The 25289-nt window shown below is 39.7% G+C and overlaps 1 protein-coding gene across 1 annotated transcript in view; it reads right to left on the bottom strand.

The window, feature by feature from the left end:
* HECW1 (HECT, C2 and WW domain containing E3 ubiquitin protein ligase 1) overlaps positions 1–25047 on the bottom strand; it is a 249104-nt gene extending 224057 nt beyond the window's left edge. The window contains exon 1 of the mRNA XM_029961855.1: positions 25012–25047. The gene's annotated coding sequence lies outside the window, so the exon portion shown is untranslated. The remainder of the gene's footprint in view (positions 1–25011) is intronic.
* Positions 25048–25289: the final 242 nt, after the last annotated feature.

The following is a 25289-nucleotide window of genomic DNA, read 5'->3' as shown; positions in this document are numbered from 1 at the left end:
TTAGGTGACCAACTCAAGAGTGTTAGGGAGCCTGACCTAAAGTCCCTTGAAAGCAAAAGGAGTAAAGACTTGATCCATAGTCTTTGGACCTGCCTCCAATAAAATTCACAGGGGAAAGGTAGTACTTCAGATGGAAAATAAACAGTACAGCAGACTATCCTACACCTCAGCTCTTTCAAGCTGGACAAAGCACTATATAATATGCTTTATTAATAAGGTAGTAGCAGGGAAACATCTCAGCCTGGCTTTGAGATGGGTGATATAATCTGTTGGGTCATTTTCATCACTGATTTATTTGATTTTCAGCTTAAAATGAGCCTAGATAGCTCATCTTTGTACCTTTAAATAATGTGCCTCAAGAAAAACACGGAGTTAATGTGGTCAAAGCAGCAGCATTTTCTTTATAATAAAAGCATGAATTGCAATGTACCAATTACAGCTTTCAAATATGGGAGCAAAGCTATTGCAAAGGAATTCCCTTAAAGAACTAAAAGTTCTTCAATAGCTTCAGCCACACCTAATTTTCATTTATCTATCTGTACTATATATAGATACGTGCACATATAGATACAGAAATACACAAGAGAAAGGAAAAACCCAAATTTTAGATAGACACAAGCTTAAAAAATCAAGTCCAGTTCAAAACTTTCAAACACTGAGAATATTCAAGCTCTCACCCTTATGAAACATCCACTGGAATGCTGTATCTAAGGCAGAGAAGCCTCAAAGATAATGTTTAGATTCACTAATCTTCACTATTCATTGAATATTAAAATCATGAGACTCTGCAGGCTGCCTGCCCACTGGAGAAAAGCTGATATTAAGCAAAAGGCAAAGAATTGACTGGACCTTTTCACATTGCCCCGTGTCAAACACACTGAGGGTATCTTGTAAAGCCATATAAGCACAAATGCTAGAAGCCTGAGCAGATACAGATATCTTACTCCATTTTGAGCCTGAATATTCAAATATGACTCTCAGCCACCAGATATGTGTATCCTCCTAATCATGCAGGAGTACTAAACTGGGGTGACACACCAACATGGACACATAACCATGGGAAAGAGTTTTTACTGAGCAAATGGTAATAGAATTAGAAAGACGACGTAATTAAGTACAGTGATGTTTTTGTAATCCTTTATGGATCATATCCCTCACTTCTTTGTCTTGCTTCACACAGGACTGATTTGTCAAAATGTCTCATTGTCTGCTGGTAGGGCATGGAACAGTTCATTCAATAAAAAACCCTAACAGAACTACAGCCTTCTGCATGGAGACAGCTGTTTGTACCATATGTTTGTACCTGCTTACTGACAGGGCTGTACAATGCATCAGCTCTAAGTTAGAAACCATCCACTGGCTTAAAAATATTGACTGTCTGGTAGCTCTTTCTCTCTTGGTGCAGTGGAGGCAACATTCTCCCTTCAGAAGAGCATAAAGGGTTGTCTTCTCCAAGGGCATCTTTGGCTGTGTCAGTAGCTCTCCAATGATAATCTCCTAATCCTCACCATGAGGATGTTGAACAGCCAATTCATTACCCTGATATTTCAGAGGAAAGACCCCAGCCTCCAGCTAAGCAATCAAATTTAGAATATAAACCTGGTTCCTAAAGCACAGCCAGCCAATGACACTTATGGCTCAGAGTGCAACCAGCCTGAGCAACACTGCAGGAGACTTTTCTTGCACATGCATCCTTCCTGTCTGCTCTTCCTGCCTGCTCTTCTACCCATTAAGTGAGTCTCTTTGAACACCTTCGGAAATCCAATTTAAGACTTCAAAGAGTGGGACAGCCAGGACCCTGTCATCATTGTATAAGACTATATATAGAGCTAGCTGGTAGAACATTGAACAGCCCCACTGTCAAACTCACCTCTCTTACCCAATAAGAAATTCCTAAACCTTTCTCTTAAGCCCATGCCATAACAAATTATGCGGTCTCTGCTGCCCTAGACTACTGCACATTCTGCAGCCCTGCTGCTGACAGACAGAAAAAGGACATGAGTGTGCAGACCTGCTCCTGCTTTAGTTACACCACTCTTTCAACCTGGAAAAAAGGTAGATGGTCTGCACACCTAAAAAAGCCACATGGGATCTGTTAGGAGATTCATGTGCCTTAAAAGTTTCTTCTACATTCACTGTGATTGGTCAAGAATTTAGCTGTATTTTCTAGTAATTCTCACACCACTCACATTTTACAAACATATTTTGGTTTTATAGCAAAACTGACACTTTTAAGTTGGTCAAAATGCTGTCAACTCACCTGGCCTAAAGCAGGTTTTCCTCTTAAACCTCCAAACCAGTACAGCTTTTAAATTGCACAGTTATGACAGACACAATCAGCACGTTTAGAAAATGAATCAACACAGTAGACAACAAGTAACCAAGCCTCATAAAAAGGGCAGGCTAGAGTAGGCACTGGAAGAGCTATGACTTACATAGAAGATCAACCTGGATGTTCACATGGCATACCTACAGGCCTTAAAACTTCACATGTTGCATTTTGGGAAGAGCTTTGCATTTATTCGTTTCTAAGTACCAAAACACGTAGTTTCACCGTAATTTGTATGTCCTCTTAACAGCTCTTAGTGCCTCCTGGCTCAGCCTGTCTTATTACTAAAAAGCAACAGTGTAGGAGACCTGAGTAGCAATTAACATATTTTTTGCTGCTAAATGCGCTGATACATTATTAATACAACACACGTTTGCTGATAAGACTGACAAACATGAGATGGTTGGCCTTGACTCAAAGGGCAGCTACTCTGAAGAAGGCATCCAAAACACACCTCCCAGCATTATGTGAATCTGACCCACAACATTTCAGCAGCACTTTAAGGAATGGAAGAGGAAACCCTGAGTCACAAAACTGCTGCTCGTGGGCATCTCCAGTTTGCCGAATAGCTCTCTAGCTCTGGTTTTCAGGCCCGGGTTCAGTTCCCTCCTCCCCTCAAGTGGATATTGAGCCAGCAATATCCACACTTCATGGTGTAGGACAGCTAACAGTGAGGCTGCCTCAGTAACTCTAGATGAAGCAGTTCCACTCCCGATAAAATACCTAAATATCAATAGAAATAAAAAGCAAGAGCATGAGTCTGGCTCTCAGAATGACCTGTAAGGATGCTCATTTGACAGGCAAAATCTTTCATTTTCTGTTTCTGCTCCGATCGAATTTTAGTTATTTATATAACATTTAAGCAGAGGGCTTTATGAAGACTCTTCAGCTTCAGACTAGTTTTCAGCTTTGTGGTGAAAGTGTCTAATGTGAAACAGAAAATAAAATAACCCCTCAGGAAACAGGGGAAGCAAATCCAAGTTTGCACCTCCTAGGTATCAACATAAAGCAAAAACTCCAAGAAAAAAAGGGCCATGACCATTGGTGATTTTGTGAATGCAGGAATTTCCTTCCTTTGTTTTTTAAGCAGCTACTGAAAACAGTACTATTTGGTTTTGTCTGGAGTGAAAAAGGATTTTTAGAGAAAAGGGAAGCACTTAATACTTGACATAACCCCAACTGGGTTTTTTAATTTTATTATTCAGTTCATTTGCCATATTTTCAAAAAAATCAATTATCTGGACAGGCCAGTTATGAACATTTTGCATGTTGATACATCTACCCTGAGTCTTTGTATCATGTCAACAGATGTCATGCATGCAGATCAAAGGCAAATATTCATTTTGAGTGCAACCCTGAAGCAGCTGTCTTTGCAACAAGGCAAGAATCCACTTTATTCTTGTAAACCCATCTGTCATCAGAACACCTTGAATCTGCCATGAATATGAACATCACAAACGAAAATATACATGAGACCATACTTGAACAGATTATAGTCAAAGAACTGCTTCTCAATTAGGGGTAATGCTAAACATGAGAGAATAACCCACACAAAAAAATTTCAGTCTGATTCATACCAGGAATTATGCCTGTTTCCACTAACACATCTGTGTTAACACTTTGTTTTTCACACAAAAGAGAACTGAATGGGCAAAACATTAGCACAACAGGAGACACCAGTTCCTGTTAAGTCTTTGCAATGGCTATATGACCAACTGCACTTAAATTCAATTCCACAATCCCAAATCTGACAAGGTTTGCAATACTGCACACACCTCTCAGTAAGGCCTAAGTGTCTCTAAATTGCATACAGGGAAGAATTGAGCCCAAACACAGCCAAATTAAGGGTTTTTTGAAGCTTAACTAACTTTCGACACTTAGATTTTGTATAACAAGCACATTTATGCACCTGAGTTGTGAAAATTTGGTTTTACATACTAATATCTGTACTAATGTTTTCTCACTTAGTTGCAAAATCACTGGCTCTTATGATTGTTTTCAAGATGTTTGTTTATTTGTATCTATTTTATGACTCATTATTTTAATTTTCTCAGTAATAACAGAGATATTTGCTAACATTCAATGTTCAGTAACAGAACCCAAATGCAGTGCCTTTTTGTCACATGGCATAAACATGTGACTAGTCAGGAAAACAAGTATAAGGCTTTGATTGCACAACCTTAAATTAATTTGATTATTAATATCTGAGTCTTGAGAAAATGAATCTGCCCCTTCTCTTCTTATACTGACTCAGATTTCCTCCTAAGGCATCAAGTACCACATTGGAATCACTAGATCATCCTAAAGCTTACAGCAGAATTTTAACCTTTTTGGTAAGGGTTTTGTTTCTCTTCTTCTAATTCTCATTTTCCAGATGACTGACTTCCATGTTAGCAGGAAACCAGCATCTAGATCAGGCAAGGCACCATATGCAAACTTCAATTCTCCTAGTACAGCAAAAAGCCTGGAAAGATCTCCAACTCGTAACTTGAACCACCTCCAGGACAGATTTACCTTGCCTGTTGTTTCTTTAAATCTATTTTAAGCACCACTGAATGTTTTTGTTTGGTATTTTAAAAGAAAATAAGTGTTAGAAAACCAAAACAGAACCTTTAAAGTACACAGAATAACCAAGTAAATGAGAAGTTTGGTTGCCAAATGTTATGTGGGTAATAATTATGAGAAAACTGAAAGCCTGGGCAATGTAGTGAACATAGATCTGAAATACAGTACTTTTTAAACATTGACAGTCCCGATTATTACAGCCAATGTTATTTCTAGGACTTGTAGAGGAAAAAAACCCTTATATTACAGTCTGTTCTTGTCTCACTGCAGTGGACTAACTCAATTTTGATGCTGTGCAAATAACACTGATCTTTGTGAACAAGGGACCTCAGATGGAGCTTCATTATCAAGAAAAACTTGGTGATGCCCCACAGTGATTCGCAGCATTCCTTTTACTGTTGGAATGCAGGAAATCCGTAAGTCCTTTTAACTTCCAACATGTGAAATCCTTCACTCCCCACTGAAAGGGGAAAGGTCATTCTTGTAATAGAGAAAGCTTTGCTCTGTTCTTTAAAATATAACTGCAAACCCAGCCAGATCTCTCAAGACAATGACAAAGATGCTATACAAACTCATATGCCTGATATTTCCAGCCCAGAGAGTGTATCCCAGGTCACAGTACATTACCTCAGCCCACATTTCCAGCTATTGCCATCTGACAACTGGGCTTAAGGTATACCCAACCAGCAGTGTGGGTCCCAATGCAGCTTGCACATACATTAGGCAAGCCTTCCCCTGAAAATCATAGCAGTCACAGCTATGGGGAGGTGAATCCTGTGGTCTGCCATTCAGGCAGCTATCTTTTATTTAGCAGGGAGGGAGACGGGCAGAAATTCAGACCTAATAAAATACCCTAGGGAAGAGAAATTTGTGGGACAGGGGCAACAGAGGGACTGAGTAGCATGATATTAATGTCTTGTGCACAAAACCCGTGTGCTTAGTCCAAGTGCTATCACAGTGTTTTACAGTACTTATTCTGGTCTGAAGAACAAAACTTCTCTAAGTGCTTGGCTTAAGAAATAATTGGACATCTGTTTAACAAATATCATTGGTGGAACAATCTTTCCTAAATCTAAAAGGCAGTGGATGAAATTTCAATTCCAACACAATCAGATACTTTCTAGTGATAACCTGGAGAGCCATATGAGTGTCTAACAGCTATATTTGCTACACCTTGTAGACTGAATGCAGCTTTCTTCTTTGCCTCCAGGTAACAGTCATACATTTACACAGCTATCTCATCTTCCATGGATCTTTGCCAGCCTCTTCTCAAGATAAATTTTTCCTATTTCCTATCAGCTCAATAGATTCTCTCAGGAAGGGGAGGAGTGGGAAAAGTAGTCTGGGCACCTCAAACATTATCGCATACAAAACGATAAGGCACAAGCACAAATTTGGGTGCAAAGAGCTCTGCCAGTTGCTGCAAAACTGAAAGAACGAATTATATGGAGGTACTGCCTACAGTGTTATCAGTTACCAGACTCTCTGTGACATTTACACTTGGTGAGAGTCTGAGACTCATGCTCAGGGCAAGATGTTTCAGGTTGATTACTTACTCAATTAGAGTGTACCGTAACCAGATTAAGGACATCTCTCTATCCTTTATTACTTAGAGTGGTTTTGTTCATACTATTTATAGAGGTTTGGGCAACTTGAGTGAATATATTAAGTTTTCTGTTACTGTTTCCTTCTTCCAAAGAAATATCCAAAACTAATTGAAACTGGTTTTGGGGTTTTTTTCCAAACCCAGCAAATCATAGCTATTTGAACTGGAGCAGTATCGCACCATCACATCTCCCTGGCAGTCAGAAATTGCAGTTTCAGAGTGATATGCCTCTGGATAGAAATTTAATTTTTGTGAGAAATTTGGTGGTAAGAAGAGGAAAAGAGTTAAGAGGGATAAAGGGGGAAATGCAACTATATTTAAATAAATTAATAAAAATCCCTTTAGAGTTATTAGACAATACAGACTTGAAGTTTCTGAGCCACAGAGTACTACAAGTTGGGAGAGTACTGGCAAAGGACCAGTAACGTTCCTACATTAAGTAAACATATCTTACTGGCTCATGAGACAGGAACTGCTCAAGGAGGACCTTTCCATCTGATCCAATACAGTTGCTCTCAAGTTTTCACAAGGAACTTCACTGTTACACACAATGCTTATCACAATATCTATTATTAAACTTACTCAAACTTCTTATCATTCAGAGGGTTTTCAATTGCTCTAACCTTGATCTACAGTAAGTTCGATTCATGAAAGCAAGCTCAACTTGCTAGGTCTTTCCAGCTTTAATTCCTTGAAGCATTTTTTGGCAAACCCAGAAATAAATTGATTTCACAGTCAAACATCTCTATTTACAGCCTGTAAATAGGACCACAAAATTCTTGGTTTTCACCAGCTCTAGTATACAGCTATTTATGCATACATACATTACATGAATACCTACAGAAATATATATTTGTTGTCCCATTAAAACACCACATTTTTCAAAAAGTGCTCTGCATTTTACCAAAATCTCCACCCAGAGAAGTAAACGTATAAAATTTCTCCCATGTTGGTGACAGTGCTCTTAAGGCAGTCATCCAAAAGACCCTACTCTGAAAAGCAAAATTTGTACTGGATACTCAAAAACTCAGCAGAACAGGACTTGGCAATCAGGTTTTTATATGACAGTGCCAACAGAAAAGCAACCCATTTATTTGAGTTACATAATCTGCCTTAATACATGGTGCATCCTTGCCTCTAAATGGCAAATTTCAGAAGTCAAGAGAAACATCACAGTTAGTAACAGCAGAATTCATACACTCCTAGTGTATCCCTCCATATATTATTTATTACTTTACTGTGATACTGTCCATCTGCATAATATACTGCCATGCTTGTCCATGTCTCCAACTTATCTGCCTTCTTTCACATCTTACAAGCTTTAAATGGCTTAAAGGATTACAATTTTTACCGTCTGGTATGGGCTGAGGATAGAGTCATCAGAGCTCAGGGCAAACTGGCACTCATGACAAAGGGAGGTGTGGCACACCTTTTGCTGCGTAGTTGCAGGGGAGCAGGAGGGCAAAGGCAACTCCTGGCCAGCAGCATACAGAAGTATCCATCCTTACAAGAAACCTACCACACACACTGCTGCCACTCAGAATCAAACCTCATGTCACTGTAGCAAAGCCATTTAAGAGCCACTGGTTATCAATGGATTATGAGCTCCATCTTTTGTGGACACAAAGAAGTGTTTCCACCCCTCGCGGCTCCCTTCATCAGCCAGTGACACAGTGAAAAGTTGCTGTGTGGGCACAGACTTTAATTAAAAGCCTTGTTAAGCTCTGCACAACTCTTATTTTTAAAGCAGTGCATGAAATGAAAAGGAATATCTCCCAGCACAATGTATTCCTAGGAGCCTCTGATAATTAGGGCAGTCACTTAATTTTCACGTTCTGGTTTCTACTGGGGTATGTGCCAATTAGGAAGGTTCTGTGACGTTCCTGCCTCCCAAACTTTTACCCCCTCTTAAAAATTCATGCGGCTTATGTACAGCTGCCTGCAAACTCCATTTATGCTATAGCAAACATTAAATATTAAAATGCCCATGAAGAAATATTATGTAAGCTATCACCAACCCACCAGCACTAACTGGTGCCTTTTCAACCCTCTGATCCTGGTGTACCTCCCCTTTGGTCCCCAGCTCACACACGACACAGGTTTAGGACAACATCCCCATGGGAGCTCAGCCATACAGCCCAGGCTGCCGAGACGAGGACATCTTCAACTGCAGCTGTAGCATCAGCCCTGGCCACTGCCCAGGACACTGCACCCAACAACCTCTGAGCAGCACAGGCAGAGCTTGTTCTCCCCTTGTTCTCCTACAGGGACAGACAACCAGTGTTTTCTCAGCCTTACACAACAGAAGGACAGTCTCAGCCTCCTGAGATACTCACCCACTTTGTACCCTTTTACATTCAGTGGTGAACAAGTTCAGTGCCTTCAGTGTCATCTCGCACTCGCTGGGACTTTACTGTCCTGCCTACGCTGCACTCTCTTCTCAAATGCCACTGCCTCACCTGTCCTCTCAGCCTTCTCACACATAGAATCACAGAATCATTTAGGTTTGAAAAGGTCTTTAAGATCATCAAGTCAAACTGCTAACTTGGTGCTGCCAAGTCCACCACTAAACCATGTCCACCACTAAACCATGTCCCTAAATGCCACATCTACACATCTTTTAATGTGGTGGATGCCAATTCCGCCACTTCCCTGGGCAGCCTGTTCCAATGCTTGACAACCTTTTCAGTGAAGAATTTTTTCCTAACATCCCTTCAAAACCTTCACTGGTGCTTTTTGAGGCCATTACCTCTCACTCTGTCACTTATTACTAGGGAAAAGAGATGGACTCCCTCCATCTCTACAGCTTCCTTACAAGTAGTTGTAGAGCGTGATAAGGTCTCCCCTGAGCCACCTTTTCTCCAGGCTAAAAACCTCCAGCTCCTTCAGCTGCTCCTCATCAGACCTGCATGTGCACAAATAGGACAGCAACTCATTTTCTGAAATCAAGCCCAGACCAGCACTGTGATTAAGTATATGCTTAATTTTAAGCAGCCTAACTGAAGTCTAGTGTTTAAAGACACATTAAAGCTCAAGAGTGATTCTAGCTGCTAAGGTGAACTTTTCCATAAAAGTGAATAAAACACAGGACTAACACTCCTCAGAACATCCCAGTTTTGACATTTGCTTTCATCTCTAATTAGGGCAAAATTTCAAAATATCAGCATTTTTAACAGAATAAAGCATTTAGAAAGCACTGGTTTCAGATATAAAATATTTCACTATTCCCCAGCTGAATGCCTTAGCATTTTGGAATAAATATAAAAGTCTTATTTTAAGCTGGTTTGACATTAAATTGAACTGGGTCTAAACTGGCCCTGAGGCCACATACAATGCCGCAAAGCCTCCCAATAGCATCTCCTGACCTTATTCTCCCTCTAAGGGCTGATATTCCCAGCCACTTTACATCTCACTGCACTCAGAGTACGGGAAGAACGGGTGGTCTAGTGGGAGGTAGTTCAGGCAAGAACCCAGGGCTCACTGGGGGAAACAGGCTCAGTTTCTCTCACCAAAAGGCATGGCAGAGAGTTTTTTGAATTTAATCCCTGTAAGCCTCCTTGAGTGTACATTTAAGAAAAACATACAAAAAGGACTGAGATTTCAGAGGTGGCAAAAGCCATGCAGACTTCTGAGGAATTATGTAAATTGTTACTTACAGTATAAATGAAAATACCTTACTTAGTCCTTAGTGTGTAATACCTTTGCTTCAGATTTCAAATCTCTATTTTCTTTGTATATATTTCAGACAATGATCAAGTCATCACTTAAGTTCTCTTTGGTAAGTGTATCAACAGATTACATGGGCCCAGCATGTATAGTTCATCACTCCCCCTTGTGAACTCCTCCTCCTTCTCTAAATTCTTCCTTCAAAAACTTTCCTGCCCTGTGGGCAAAAGAAGAGGATTCAGCACAGAAAGAAGTGGAAGCTTTCTTTATGTCAGCAATGTTTTTTCCTATTTACCATTACATTTGGATACTTCAGTTATACAGTTTGTATCTATTTAACATGTCACATTGATTCTGTATCAACGTTGTGTCTCAATCAAAATGTTGTACAGCAGCAAGAGAAATGTCTCATAGCAGTCTTGGTGTATTATATCAATTGTATAACTTTTCTTAACCAGGTTTAAAATGTCAAAGAAAAAAGGCCAGTCTGACACAATATTTTTTCTACAAGTCAAATCCCACATGGGCTAGCTTTCCTTATGTTACCCTTCCTTACAGATGTATTAATCATATCCCATAATTTCTGTTTGGCATAAATTACAGGTAACTGACAAACACGTAGCTGGGTTGTACCACTTCCCCTTCTTAAATACCCACAAAACAGATCCTTTCTATAGTTCTCCTGAACCTCTCCAGGGCTCTCATATATAGTAAAATTGGCATTAGTGGCCTGCACAACACCTCAGTAAGCTCTTTTACAGCCTCTAATGCAAATCTCTGGGTTTGCTGACTTCCTTAAATGCAAAAGTTTCTATTTTCTGGTCCCTATATGGTACCATATAAGCAATATGCCTAAGAAACACACAGAAGAAAACAGACTCTGCTCAATGCTAAGGTTAAAATGTTTTGATCTGGATAAAACAAACAATAGCAGGTCAGAAATGACAGTATTTTTCCTCGCCCAACCCCCCCCCCCCAAAATCTTCTTGATGAATATATGTTAGAGACAACAAATTTTCTGAAAAATAAACTCAAATGAAAATTCCAGATCTCTATTCCTAAATTAATGATTCCATGCAACCTTGCTAATCTCTTCCTTATTTTACGTCTCTATCTTTTGTTATGTCTCATCTATATTTAATTTTTAAATGGTCTTTTACATGTTTTGTGAGTGGATAGAACAGGAATCTGTACAAGATCTTTTAGCCACTATAAATCTTGGTTTGCCCCCAGAAGTCTTCCCTTGACCTAAATGTGTCTTTTTTCACTTATGGGAGAGAGGGGTAGGGAAGAGAGGGAGGGGGAGAAAGAGAGAGAGAGAGAAAGAAAGACTGGGGACACTTATGTCTGGTGTCCTCCAGAAAGGACTATCTTTTGCTCTGGTCATATCCCAGTAGGTACCAGTAAAAACTTTCTATGATGTTTTCTGTCATAGAGAAAAGCTCTCATTCCTTTGGCTAAAAAACAAACAAAACAAATTGCTGTCAAACACTAAAAGGTAGAATCAATTCAGATTTTCTTTTCTATATACTCCTGCACTGCACAAAGATGTGGATAGCCTGAACAAAACAAAATGAGCTGTATATTCTGTGGAAAGATAATTGGGAAAGTAAAAACACAGCAGATGTTCAAATAATGCTTCACTCTACTGAAAATCATAAGTAAGTCAAAGAAAACAGAATATGGGTCTGAACTGTACAAACAATAATAAATTCAATTTTACTAGTTAATGTTAAACATGTTTTCACAAAGAATGGGCGTGAGAAAGGGGAGGAAGAGTCCAGAGTCCATTTGAGGAAGACTGCAGCATTGGCACCAGGCTTCCTGCATAGAACAAGAAATCAGAAGACTACTTAGCTCCCCTTAGTTTTCCTGCAGCAAATTTCAGCTCAGGATCAAAAACTCTGCCTCAGAACCTGCCCAGAGCATTACCCAGGGAAACAGAGAAAGGCAAGAGCATGAGTGGAAACAATCCACGTAAGCAGCAGTGCACAAAGGTACAGCAAGGTACAGCAGCTGAAGTAGTCTCTTCAGCTACTTCTAGCTGAAGTAGTCTCAAAAACCATGTAGATGGTTTTTGTTCTTTTCCCAAAGACAGCAGAAAACCCCTGTTAAGGAGGCCTATCCAGACCTTTCCCACCTCTTCCCTAGCCTATTCACCCCTTCTCACCCAAAGAGCTGTGCAAAATCCAACCTTTCACAGAATTACATGTTATCTGTTGTGCACAGTGAAAGAATGGTGTAAGTTTTCTGGACCAAAAGAGGACCAAATTCATCTCTCTACCAATTAAAGCGTCTTTTTTTTTTCCCCCTCTGCAGTAAAGTGGAAACACACTTGTAAAGTGAGAAAATAAATTTATCTAATTCCTTGAGCTCCTCAAATGAAACCAGTATGGAATACACACGGTGGTTATACCCATGCAATTCTTCTCATACTGCTGTAAAAGGGGTTTAAGCAACTAAAATCCCTGTAACACCCAAGGAATCTGCTGCAGCATTAGCTTCTTGGAGTCAGATAGAACCTAACTTTTGTATCTTCACAAACCAGTCCCTGCAGCAACAATACAATGTGCACAACTTTCATCATCAACTGAATTCCTTAAATGTCACTTAAACCATGTCTTTCATCTCTTGACACTAAATTTTTCCATACTTCCAAAACCTTCTCTATGCAATGTCACTGTTCAGAGATTCCATCATTCACTAAAAACGACAATGTATTTAGGGCTTTACTGGCAAAAAATCTGTGAAGTGACAATCACAGTACCTGTTTTAGAAACCTTTAGAAAGCAGATGAAGTAAATCCAGCGTGTTTTGAGATCCACCACTCTTTATGAATAAAAAAGGAAGCAAACTTTGAAATTCAAGGGATCCCTTGGGTCTGCATCAAAAAAAATTAAGTGTAAAACCACACAGTTCAGTCACATGAACACACACATGAACAAGACAACTTGATCAGCCATACACACAATTCAATTTGGTTCGAATTTTTCAGTAAATTAAATTGGAAGATTTATTATTGCCAACAGCTGTGTTTAAGTTTTTACCAAGACTGAAGTTTATTTCCTGTAATCTTTTTCAAATATAGTGCAGACATTCTGGAAGATGAAGACTATTAGAATATGCTGCCTTCATAACACTATGAGACTCCATGAGAAATTAAAGATAAATAGGTTAGCTATTCCCTTTGGTGTAACTATTCATGTTAATTTAAAAAAGGCAGGAAGGAGAAGCAGAAAAATAAAAGTCTTAAAAAGGGATCTAAAAAGTCCAGTGATAGCAAAAGAAGCTAAGTAAAAGTAGATTACTCAATAACCAGCTATTCCTAATTGCTCTTTGAGAATCAATGGAAAAAACTGCATTGACTCATCACCAATGACCACTCACATCATGAAACTGCTTTCTGTTTCCAGATGTCTGTAACCAGTGGTCTTGGCACTTGCTACTTACTCCCTAGGGATAATTTATCTTCTCAATCAGAAATTCAGCTTTGCTGCCCACCTATTGGATAAGTAAAGGACTCCAACCATCAGAATTTTTCTTAGTACTTGATCACCTTCATATGTTCTGACACATCTAGCTATCCTGCCTACAACATATACAAAGCATGTCCGGGGTTCACACTTGAGAAGGCGTGTAGAATAAGAATTAGACAAGTCTCAGGAAAAGACTTCCCATTCTGCAGTGACTTGATTGTATAGGCCTTTGAAGGAGGAGTAATTCATCTGCCTTTTTCAGCATCAGACATTTCTGTTCTACTTGTTGAAACTCTAAGCCTTAGGCAGGAAAAGAAACAAGTCCATTGGAACAGAAAAGCCAATGCAGAGGCCTTTTATTTTGCAGTTCATTCGAGACTAAGATGACACTCTGCTAGTGGCCCCCAAACTACATTTCTATGGGAACTGGTGTCAGGTGGATGAGATTGGCTTAACTCGCTCATAGTCTAATGGAATTTTCTCTTAAAATTTTGAATAGAATCCAAGATGGTCCATGAGAAATTCAAGCCTGAGAGTCTTCTAATTCCAAGAGGTTTCAGAATCACTGCTACAGATGATAAACAATATTAAGTATGATTACAGCCTCATGACACTTGCTCACAGGTTTAGGATAAATTTATTCAGTACACAAGGTGAAAAATCATTCCCTCCAAAAAGCTGCCACTGGTTGCTGCTGAATGGGACTTCAGCAGCTGCAGTACTAGCATCCATTAGAGGCAAAAGAGTGCCTGTAACAACCTTTTTGCCTCACAAGTCTCATTCTCAAACTGTTTCATTTGTTCCTATAAAGTAACTCTAATTTAATTTTGGCATGTATAGTCCACACTGTTGACACATTTCCTGACACGGCCCTTGCTACATTCTATCCGCTTGACATTCCTTTGTCTACAGAGGCCAGCAAAGACAGCTCAAAAGCAACATAGTTGTTTTACTTCGGGGTAAAGTTGTACCACACGTTTATCGGTGCAATGGGAAGCAAATTCTGCGGGTTTACAGATGTGGTACATGTACCACATGCAGTACCCCAGAATGCAGGACAAAAAAAAAAAAAAAAAAAAAGCCCTTCAAAGTGGCACATAGCAAAAGAGAAAGTCCAAGTCAAAATGACAAAGTCTAAAATAAAAATGCCTTCATAAATCATCTTGTTGGATTCTACTGGAGTCAGAGGCAAAACTTGGAAACATTTTGAAAACATTATCTCCTTCCCTTGCTAAACTTACACCACTGAAGGTGTATGGAGCAGAATAATTTATTCTGTTTTGTTAATAAGGAAGCTTCTTGGTAAAACTGTAAATTATTTTTGTTTAATAACAGCAAATGGAGCATCACATAAATACATGTCCTCTGTGAGTCTACTGTAAGACAGAAAAGTAAGCCTGGCAGTTGCTCATTATTATTCCTCACGCTGCCTCTAATGAACAGATCTATGCTCTCACTTTTCATTGGCCTAATCAAGGATTCTCTATGATATGCAATTAATCTTTAATATGAAAGTGATTAGGGAGAAGACAAAAAATGCAGCTGAACATCCTGACCACTGAAAACCAGATTAAGGAATTATTCAAAAATCCATTTCCTTTATATTGCAGTTTTACATTTGCAAATCTCTTGATATATGAAAGCTCAATGAAACAAGTTTATTTTTATAACCCATGGAACAAGATTCACAGTTTTCATTCAGATGGATATGTTGGTAGTTCTTTCAGCAGGGAGCCCACATTGAAATTTTAACACTCTGAAGAAAAGCAGAGGAAAGCAAGGCATTACCACCATTCACAGAAAGGTACTGGAAACACATACTTGAAATCATAATACTGGCAAACAACCTTCCACATCACCAGATGTGAGCCTAGTTTGTCCTGCCTCTCTGAACTTTGCCTGTGTCACAGGCCTTTGAATACAAGCTTAAAAGCATGGAAGATGATAGCTGGAGAAGCTGCTCTTGATTAGGACAGGAAAGCAGCTAAGACTCTTTTGATTGATGGGCTTGTCCACCACTGCACATCTAATTCAAGCTTGAGAACCACTGACTGGGTTTGGGAAATCCTAAGGACAAGAAGGAGGTTGAAAGCTAAGCAGGAATCAACTAAAGATGGATTCTGTGGGGTTTCAGTCTGGAAAGGACTAAGTCCTCTGAGATGTCTGGGAAGGGCACAACATAACCAACCACCATGAAAGGGTGTTAAATAAGAAAGTCTGAATTTTCAAATTAACATTTCTAAGAGGTGAGATTTTTGAGATGGCACCTCAGTTACAGGAAAAAAAAATCAATATTGATATTTTAGAAGCTTAGTAGTTAGTATTACTTTTATTTTTAATCAAAAGTGGAAGCATAGTGTAGGCTGATTAGACAGCTAACACTGCTACAAGCAAGCCTTTTATTATGGGTAATGTTTGCGTGGATCTTTGTTTCACCAGAAACTTCAGAGGACTTAATTTTCAGAACATGAAGGCCCCTAAGAACTAGCTTCTGAGGAGATTTACAGAAACCAAAATCCCTAAAAAAAACTCTAGTCACTTGTTAAAGCAACCAGTAATCAGGTAAAATGGAAAGGTAGGCGATAAATCATGACTATGTACATCTTTGACCATTTCATTCAACTCTGTTCAACAGATCATTTTGACCAGGATCATTTCCAAGAGTCAGCAGAACAAAGCAATTCTGTAAGACAACTGTTTTCCTTTCCTTCTGAAAGCAAAACACTTTTGTACTTTGTATGGTAAGCAGAGGTCTGCAGGGAGCAAGTCAACTCTGAACAGTCATGTATTAAAAGACCTTCTAGGACCCACTAGAGCTGGATCTTATTTCCTGAGCAGGGCAATCCCCCTGGCTTCAAGCTGCATCTCCAGAACCTGCCTCTATCCTGGTAGCTCCCCAGACTAATACTGCCTTCCACTTGCCACACCATCACCTGCAGTGATACTACTGCAAGTTATCTGTACTTCTTTAGATCAAAAGACATCTTTGATGCTTGTTCTCTCCTGCATTTAGCCCTGTACAGTCATCTCTATAATGTAGCCCAATATTTAAAAATAAAACACTAGAAAATAAAAAACCCCCTCACATTTTCCCATAAAAGTTTGCATGCAGGATAGCACACCATACTAAGTTCGATGGGAATCACTTTGAAGTAACAAGAGTACTGTGGTATCCTTGCACTTCTAATCCAGGATCAATACAAAACATCACCTTTCCAGTGACATAAAAGCAATCATGCAATCTCATCCAGGTATGTGGAACTGCATTCCTCAGACATGGGAGATGTGCACAGCCCAAACAGTGGAGCAGACCACTGAAATACACCAGTATATCCTTGCCCATGCTCCCAAAACCTTAGTGCAAGTCCTCTCCCCCAACTCCACCTTGTACCTGCACATTTGGTTGCCAGTAGTAGCTTTACACTCCTGAACAGACCACGTGCCACATAAACACAATGCAACAGGCCTATTGCCTGCATTGTGCAAACCTGAAGTATGCATTAGATTCAGTCTGAAGTAAAACTGAAAACTGCTTCACATCTTGCAATTCCTTCCATATTTTCCTTTCTGCCTTCCCAGTACCATTATCTTGAAAGATGAGAAACCTTAACCATTTTTGAGAGAATCAGCCTCTAGTAGTACCCTTTCTTGGAGGTGTAGAAAAGCATCTCATCAAAAAAGAGATCCTAAGCATGTGATTAAACATGTTCCTGACTTCAGACCATCATAGGAACTAGTCTTTACATATTATTACACTAATCTATCTTAGATGCCTGTAATTCTCAGTGCCCACAGCCTTCTTCCTGGGACTGAACAGGGAGGAGCTTTTCACAACACCTAGAGGAACTTAATTACCTCCTCAACTTTGGGCCCTCTGTCAGATTCAAATACTCTGATCAATGCAGGCTAAAGCTATGAAGGGAGGGTACAGTAGGAGACAGACAAAGAGACAACCGATCGGAGGATTGTTTGTCCATAAGCCTCATTTCTTTCTGAAACCAGACTAAAGAAGTATCCTGGGACAAAAGACTTGTGACAGCTCATCACTTACCTACTCATGTGCCGGAATGCAGCTGGGTAGCACAGTAATTATGGCCTGGAGAATTTAGGGGATTATTTTAAATGATGTGCTTACCCTGGAGCAAAAGCTTTAAAAGGACAAATTGGAAGAAGTCATTATCTCACCCAACCTCTTCCCCTGTTTCCTCCCTTCCCCCTCTTTTTAATTTTAACCTTGATCACAGTCTGCTCCAACAGTCGTGCTTCTCCTTTTGTCTGACACTGTAGTAAAGTTGTAGGGTTGTTTGTGAAATGTGTTGCCATGGAAACTAATGTGTGCTGCCATGGAGATCATGTCAGATCCAGCCTCACATCTTCACTGCTTCCTCAAGAAAAGAGGGAGAGAAGGCAGAGAGAAGAAATTCTTCCTTAAAAACCCAAATGTTTTGAAATTTTAGCAAACCTAACAAGAGAAGTGACAAAAATTGAGGTCAGTTATACTCATCAGTATTTACTATTAATTCACACAGTGCTTTCAAAGATGCTGCTTCTTTTAACAGTGTTCTCAGAACCAGTGTAGTTCAAAGCTTCAAAGTGTTGAGCAACACATATGCAAAGTCTAAGATTCATTTTTAGACTATCTAGGTACCAAAAATCCTTGCTCAAGAATTTTTCCAAGTAAAATAATTTCAAGAACCACAGAAGAAAGGAAAAAAACTAGTAAATGTAAAAGTTGCATAAAATGTATGTGTTTTAATAAGCTAAATGAATTCATGACATACGTACATGGTCAGATTAAGATCTCAATTAAAGAGACTAAAGAACTGAAGTTCATTCTAAAGAAAATAACTTTAAAAATCATCTAGGCATCTTTTTAAAGTCAGTGGTGGGTACAAAATCTCACATTCATTTCCCGGCATTTTAAAACTCTGATAGTTATTTTTCCCATATTCTTTAAATGAAAACAGAAGCTATAACTAAAAGTCATGAGTAAATTACTTTAAGTTAATGAGGTATCTTAAATCCTCCCAGTGGCCAAATCCTAAGCATTTAGGCTCCCTGAGCAAAACCCAACTGACACAAACTCTGCTTTAGCCCATTCAAATGAATTTTGAGCAGAGTCTCTCTAATCAGTGTGCATAGTCATCTTGCTTTAAAACTAAAGATATGTCCAAATCTTTCTCAGATCAGTTCGCTGGTTCATGAAACGACTTGAATTACTGATAATAAAACCTCAGAATAAGGAAACATATAAATTAATGTTCAAAGATGCATCATGAAGAGCAATCCTTTCCTGAGTTAACGCTGAATCTTGTCAAATAAAACATCTACTATGTTTATGCAAGATATATTCCATCTCTGAATCACATCAGTTGTCCACACTTGATGGCTGTGCACCCAGCCCTGACAATTTGCAGCTTTTGTAACACATAACCACAAAGATTTTTGTATTCTTTAAATGCATTTGAGTGCAAACTAAGACTAAAAATTTAAAGTTCAACCAATTTTCTGTTAAGGAAGGGGAAATAAACTCTAAGAGCATGAACAAACATGTCTCCTTCCACAATCTTATGGACTTCAATTAAGAAAAAAAGGACCTAAACTCTTGACAAAAGTTTTAGAGCAAGGAAAACTTTGCTGATGCATGAGTCCAAAGGCTTTGTCTGAGAAAAACAGTAGATACCTAAATGCCTGAAACTCATTCTGCTATAACTCCACACAGGAGACCCTCCTCCAAAATCTTGAGGTCCGCATGTTTTCTTGTATACAAAGGGTATTTCAATGTGCTTTTCACAAAACTAGATATCTTATCAACATTTTTATACTCAGCATTAGCATGCAGGCAGAAAACCTGACAAATCAAGTTGCGAGGCACATAACATTATTTTCAGAGTCCCATCAAGAAACAAACTGAATACAGCAGCTAAACTGTACTGTACAAAACAAGAAGGAGGACTAGTAGAAGCCTTCCACAAATATGCAGCGATAAAATAACTTGCAGTAAATAATGTGTCTTTTAGATGGAATGACATTCAGTAAATGAGGTATATTTTAGATGAGAATAAATTTTAGGATTCATAGATTCAGCCCACAAAAGTCTCTTAAAAATACACCTTAAAAATGGATTAATATCCTTCATTGCTTCTGCTCTCTGAAAACAGCTGGGACCTAACATCCACCTTGACTGGGACAAGCTGAAGCCCTGCAAAACACTCATAATATTACAATCTGATTCACTGAGATGCTACAACTTAAATTCTGTTTCTTTCTCACACATCTAATTTCTCACTATAAACAATTACCTAGAAAACACTGTAGACTTCTCATCCGTAAAGATTTTTTTTCCCTCACATGCACAATACAGGAAAAAACAGACTATAAACCTACAGTAATTTCATTTTAACCACACCATGAATAAACTAAAGTTTATGCTAAATATTGAATCCCACTTTCTTCCTATCTCATGCATTTGAGGAAAGGCTCCTTCACACTTTGAGGACAGGTTGAGGAAGTTGGGCCTGTTCAGCCTTGAGAAGAGACAACTGAGAGGGGACCTTATCAATGTCTGTAAGTACCTGAAGGGAGGGTGTCTGGAGGATGGAGCCAGGCTCTGCTCAGTGGTGCCAACCAATATGATGAGAGGCAATGGGTAAAAACTGGTCTACAGGGAATTCCACCAGAACACAAGCAAGAACTTTACTGTGCAGGTGACTGAGCACTGAAACATGTTGCCCAGAGAGGCTGTAGAGTCTCCCTTACCAGAAATATTCAAAAGCTGCCTGGACTGTGATTCTGTGATTTGACTACAAATGCATAAGTTATTAGGAGAAAAAGAGAATCTGTTCATCTGCAGTGTTCCTTCTACTTCGGTGCAATCTAAATATTACAGAAAATATTCAAGGTAATAATGCCAAGTACTCTTTCTAGTACTCTTTTCTACTGCACAGATCTCAGGACCAGCTGACACACTGTGCACCTGGAGGATTTATTAACTTTCTGGATCTTGCAATGGTCCCCAGGGAGAGGGGGGAAAAAAAGCACAACTGATTGTTTATTCCCTTGACATTGAATTTATACAGCCTTACTATTTAGGCTTCAGCAAGGTTCAAGATTTACCAGATACTTATCCAGAACATGGAAGTAAACCCAGAGTCTACCTCAGAGACTATAAAGTCTAGACAAAGAAGGATAAACCTGGACTACAATCCCTCTTGCAGGCATTTACTCTGATGAGAGATTCACAGTTTTTGTGGCTCAGGAAAAAGCACAAATACTTTATACCTTGACTTTATTTAAAGTTTTTTTTATAGAGCCTCACACAACATTCTTTTAAGAAAGTTTGGAAAACATGATCTAGATAAAGTTCATTCAGGTTGAATACTGAATGGACCAGCATGAAATACCAGCAGTTACGACTGGTTCCACATACATGATTAACAGAGACCTGGATGAATTCTGTGGGCTAGAGCTGCTACATTTTGAAGCAGATGATAAGAAAGAGTCAATTATTAAATCAGTAGACCAAACAGAACAAAGAAAGACCACAAATGTGAAGGACAGGTTTCAAATCCAATATTATTGAGGCAAACTGCATAAATTGGAAAAAACAGGAAAGAAATAAAGCCATACACACTGCATAAACACAGTAAGGAGAACTTCAAGTCAGTTGTCGTAGTTTAATTCCAGCCAGCAACCAAGAACCGTGCAGCCACTCGGTCACTCCCCCCTCAGTGGGATCGGGAAGAGAATCAGAAGGAGTAAAAGCTGGAAAACTCACGGGTTGAGATAAAGACAGTTTAATAAGGAAAGCAGAAGCTGCGCACACAAGCAAAGCAAGGAATTAATTCGCTGCTTTCCATGGGCCAGCAGGTGTTCAGCCATCTCCAGGACAGCAGGGCTCCATCATGTGCAACAGTTACTTTGGGAAGACAAATGCCATCACTCCTAAAGTCCACCCTTACCTTCTTCCCCTAGCTCTGCGTACTGAGCATGTTATGGGATATCCCTGTGGTTCTTTGCAGTCAGTTGTCCTAGCTGTGTCCCTTTCCAGCACCTTGTGGGCCCCTAGCCTCCTCACTGGCATGGTGGTACAAGAAGCAGGAAAGGCCCTGAGGCTGTGCACACACCGCTCAGCAATAACTAAAATATCTCTGTATTATCAACCCTGCTTTCAGCACATATCCAAAATATAGTCCCACACTAGCTACTGTGAAGAATATTAACTGTACCCCAGCCAAAACCAGCATACCAGGTAAGAGTCCTCAGAGAGAATCCATTGGTAAGAGGGGATGACAATCTGAACATGAATCAGAGTCAAGCTATTGAGCACAAGGCAAACAAGCTGGCTGGAACAGATAAACAGGACTGTGCCCCACAAAACACATGGAGTTATCCTTCCACTCTACTGAGCATCAGCAAAGCTTCAGCTGCAGTACGACACCCTTGCCTGGGTGCTGCATTTAAAGAAACAGATCGGCCAACTGGAGCAAGTACAAAGAGTCACATAAAAGAGGAAAATTCAGGAAAACTCAAGCCATAGAGATATACATACAATTGGGCCTAGTTAGCAAAAATGTGGAAAAAAGATGGGAAATGGAGTGGTTAGAATGGTGCAAGTGACACCATTCAGTATTTAAGATGCTACTGTGAAGAAGAAAGAATATTTTCTCTTGTGCCCACGATGGATGGAACTGATTACACCATAGCAAGAGTCAGTTCAGACATTATGAAAAACTTCTAACAATAAAGAGAGGTATAATGTTGCAAATGCAAGGAAAATGTTACTTTCTAGTAAAAGACAGTGGGAGAGGTACTATATCTGTAAGCAAAGGGATGTCTTCAAGAGGTCACTATTCCATTTTATCAAGTAGGTACTTTAAACATCATTTCTAACTGAAAGATAAAAAAAAAGTCAGGTAAAATGACTGCTTACGATGACAATCTGCTTTCTTTCAACTGAGGAACACGTGGTAACGAAGTAACTGAATGTGGCAATGGGTTTCTTTTTTCAGCAGGCATTTTCTATTATTTGCATACTTTTAGTAAATCTCAACAAGCTATGACAGTTGTTCCAATTGCTTGTCAAATTCTCCTTCTATTTTCATCGGCACTAAAAGACAAATGAGACAAAAGCAATGACAGATACCCTCCTCACCATATGAGGAGGGGGAGAAAAATTGCATACACAAGCCATCCATTAGTTTAATGCAAAGGAGATTACGGAAGCAGTAGTCACTCAAGAGCAAAAGGATAAGTGATGTTCTCACAAGCTATTACACTAATGGTGAGAGCAAGGGAATGCCTCCGTAATTGCCAGAGAGCAGGCTGAGAGAGACCTCTGGGGATTCAGACAGTGCACGGGGCACAGGAGAAACCGCTCAGCACTAGCACAGGGATGACTGCTGACTTACAAAATCACACATGTTATTTCTGACATCAGACCCATCCTTGTCGCCTTTACTTGTTAAATGTCAGTCCCTGGCTTGTTCTAGACCTCATGAGTCAAATGTATTTCAAAAGCATTGCCTAGGGGAGTAAAGGTTCAAGTGTTAAGTCCCCTACACTCCCTCCTCCTCAGTTCATTTGCTTTTTCCACAGTTTCCTGATTCAATTCTCATCTGTGAATCCAGAGACAATCCTCTGGCAAGAGCAGATTGTAGATGCACTCCCCCCAGTGCACAGCTCTGAGCTCTAAAAATCGTGGTCACACCAAGGGAAGAAGTGAGCTGCTTCCTTTCCATGCCTCTAGTAGACCTGGCCCAACAGACAGAGCTTTTGCTGCTTCCTTCCTATCTGTCATCCCCTATGTCTCTACCCCTCAGCTGACCTTCTGCCAACCAGTTAACTGCCCTTGCATTTCCAGGGTCCAGTCAGTGCCAAACTGATTCTGGCCAGCACACATGAAAAATTAACCACATTGATTAAAAGGAACACAAACCTGCTGAAACCTCAGCAAACTTACCCACTGCACTCCAGGTACAACTTCACAGGAGGCCTGCACGGCTGATGCCATGCACCAGGCAGCAGCTTTTAGCCAGTGAAGGTTGAAAACAATTGTTGTCTCTGAACTGCAGGCGACTCATTAATATGAAGTCCAAGTGAGGCACGAGCAGAGACCCACGTGTGGCCACATGCCACAACCAGCCCTGATTTCCCAGAACTTGCAAGCCATTTCACAGACTAGATGTGCTCCCTGCAGTACTGACCTTAATGAATCAGATAGTTAAACACTACTTTAAGCCACTTTGAGCATGATATCTCACAGGCTTGGTACAATGTGCAAGCTCCTGATGGGCACACACTGCTAACAAATGTCTCCCTCATCTGCTGGCTTTTTGGCAGTCCACAATAGGTCACTCTTAATGCAATTTTATTTTCTTAATTAAATCTTCCCTGAGGTATCATCACAGAGTATTATTTCCCTTTGATTCCTTTACTCAATATTTCAGAGTAGAGAGAGTCTCGGCCTGTTTTCATGGGCTTGAAAGTTTCTCCCTTGATTAACCCTCAGAGAAGATGAGAGGATTTTTCTTTTTAAGTGAGTAACATTCATGTTTGTTAAATAAACAACATATAAAAGGCCATACAACAAGGCTTAGGAGAATGTAAAGGAAAACATAGCCAAGTTTTTTTTAAAAAATCAATACAAAGAAATTGTAGTTTCTTGCTATCTCAAACTTCACAGAGCAGTTTGTTTGCAATAGGGGAGAAAGACCCCCAAATCTAACTGCTTTCTAGTGAGAGCAGCACTTTAGTGAGTTTAATAAAAATCAAGGCTTTTTTCCCAATGTATATCTGTAGTAACAGGGTCAAGGAAAAAAAATCTCAGCTCTCCCTTCCAGAAGTAAATCTCCAACCTGCACATACTGAAAACCTTGAACCCTGTAAGCACATTCTGATTTCATACAAGAAAGTCTCCAAATCAAAAGCCTTGAAAATTCCCCCATTGGCAAGGAGTCCATCTCCTGATTTTTCAGTACTCGTGGACAGAATTCTTGGCTGGATATGCGATTACCCTTTACACTTTTCAAAAAGTACACTGCTTTACATAGTTATGTGCAGGTGATTCTGAATCAACCATTACTGCTTGTGACACCTTCCACTGAACATAATAACATGTAGCCCCTCTGCTAAAGCAAAACTCCACTTTCAAGGAAGACAGACACGAACAACCTTAGCAACATAGACTTCAAGAAAATGCTAATATGAACTACTACAGAAATAGTGACCAGAAATTCCAGTCCTCTATTGCCACAGACAACCCTGCAGCAGATGTAAGGTGAGATTTACATCATCCAGTTCTATAGCTGTTTTGCATAAATTTGCATTGAGGCCTTCTTGAGAGAGAGACACAGGAAAGTACAATTTACCTTAAAATACAGAATAGTTCATCCCAAGCCCCTCTCCCCACTGCAAAGAATCCAGTTATGCCACTGGTACAGGAGGGCTCAATTCTAGACAGCTAAAGTAAGGTAAGATTTATTTAATACAACAGAGGGAGAAAGATCCTCAGAACACCCACCAAAAAGTACAGGACCCTCAGCACCCTGTAAGAGCCATAACAATCCCAATAAGCAACTTGTGCATGAAAATCCCAACAGAACTAACTGAATTCTTCTGTATTTTGGAAGATTTAATTAAATCACCC

The sequence above is a fragment of the Manacus vitellinus genome, unplaced genomic scaffold (assembly GCF_001715985.3).
Source record: "Manacus vitellinus isolate BGI_N305 unplaced genomic scaffold, ASM171598v3 scaffold_3_pilon, whole genome shotgun sequence".
Classification (NCBI taxonomy): domain Eukaryota; kingdom Metazoa; phylum Chordata; class Aves; order Passeriformes; family Pipridae; genus Manacus; species Manacus vitellinus.
The sequence above is the reverse complement of the archived record's forward strand: the minus strand, read 5'-3'. Positions and strand labels throughout refer to the sequence as shown.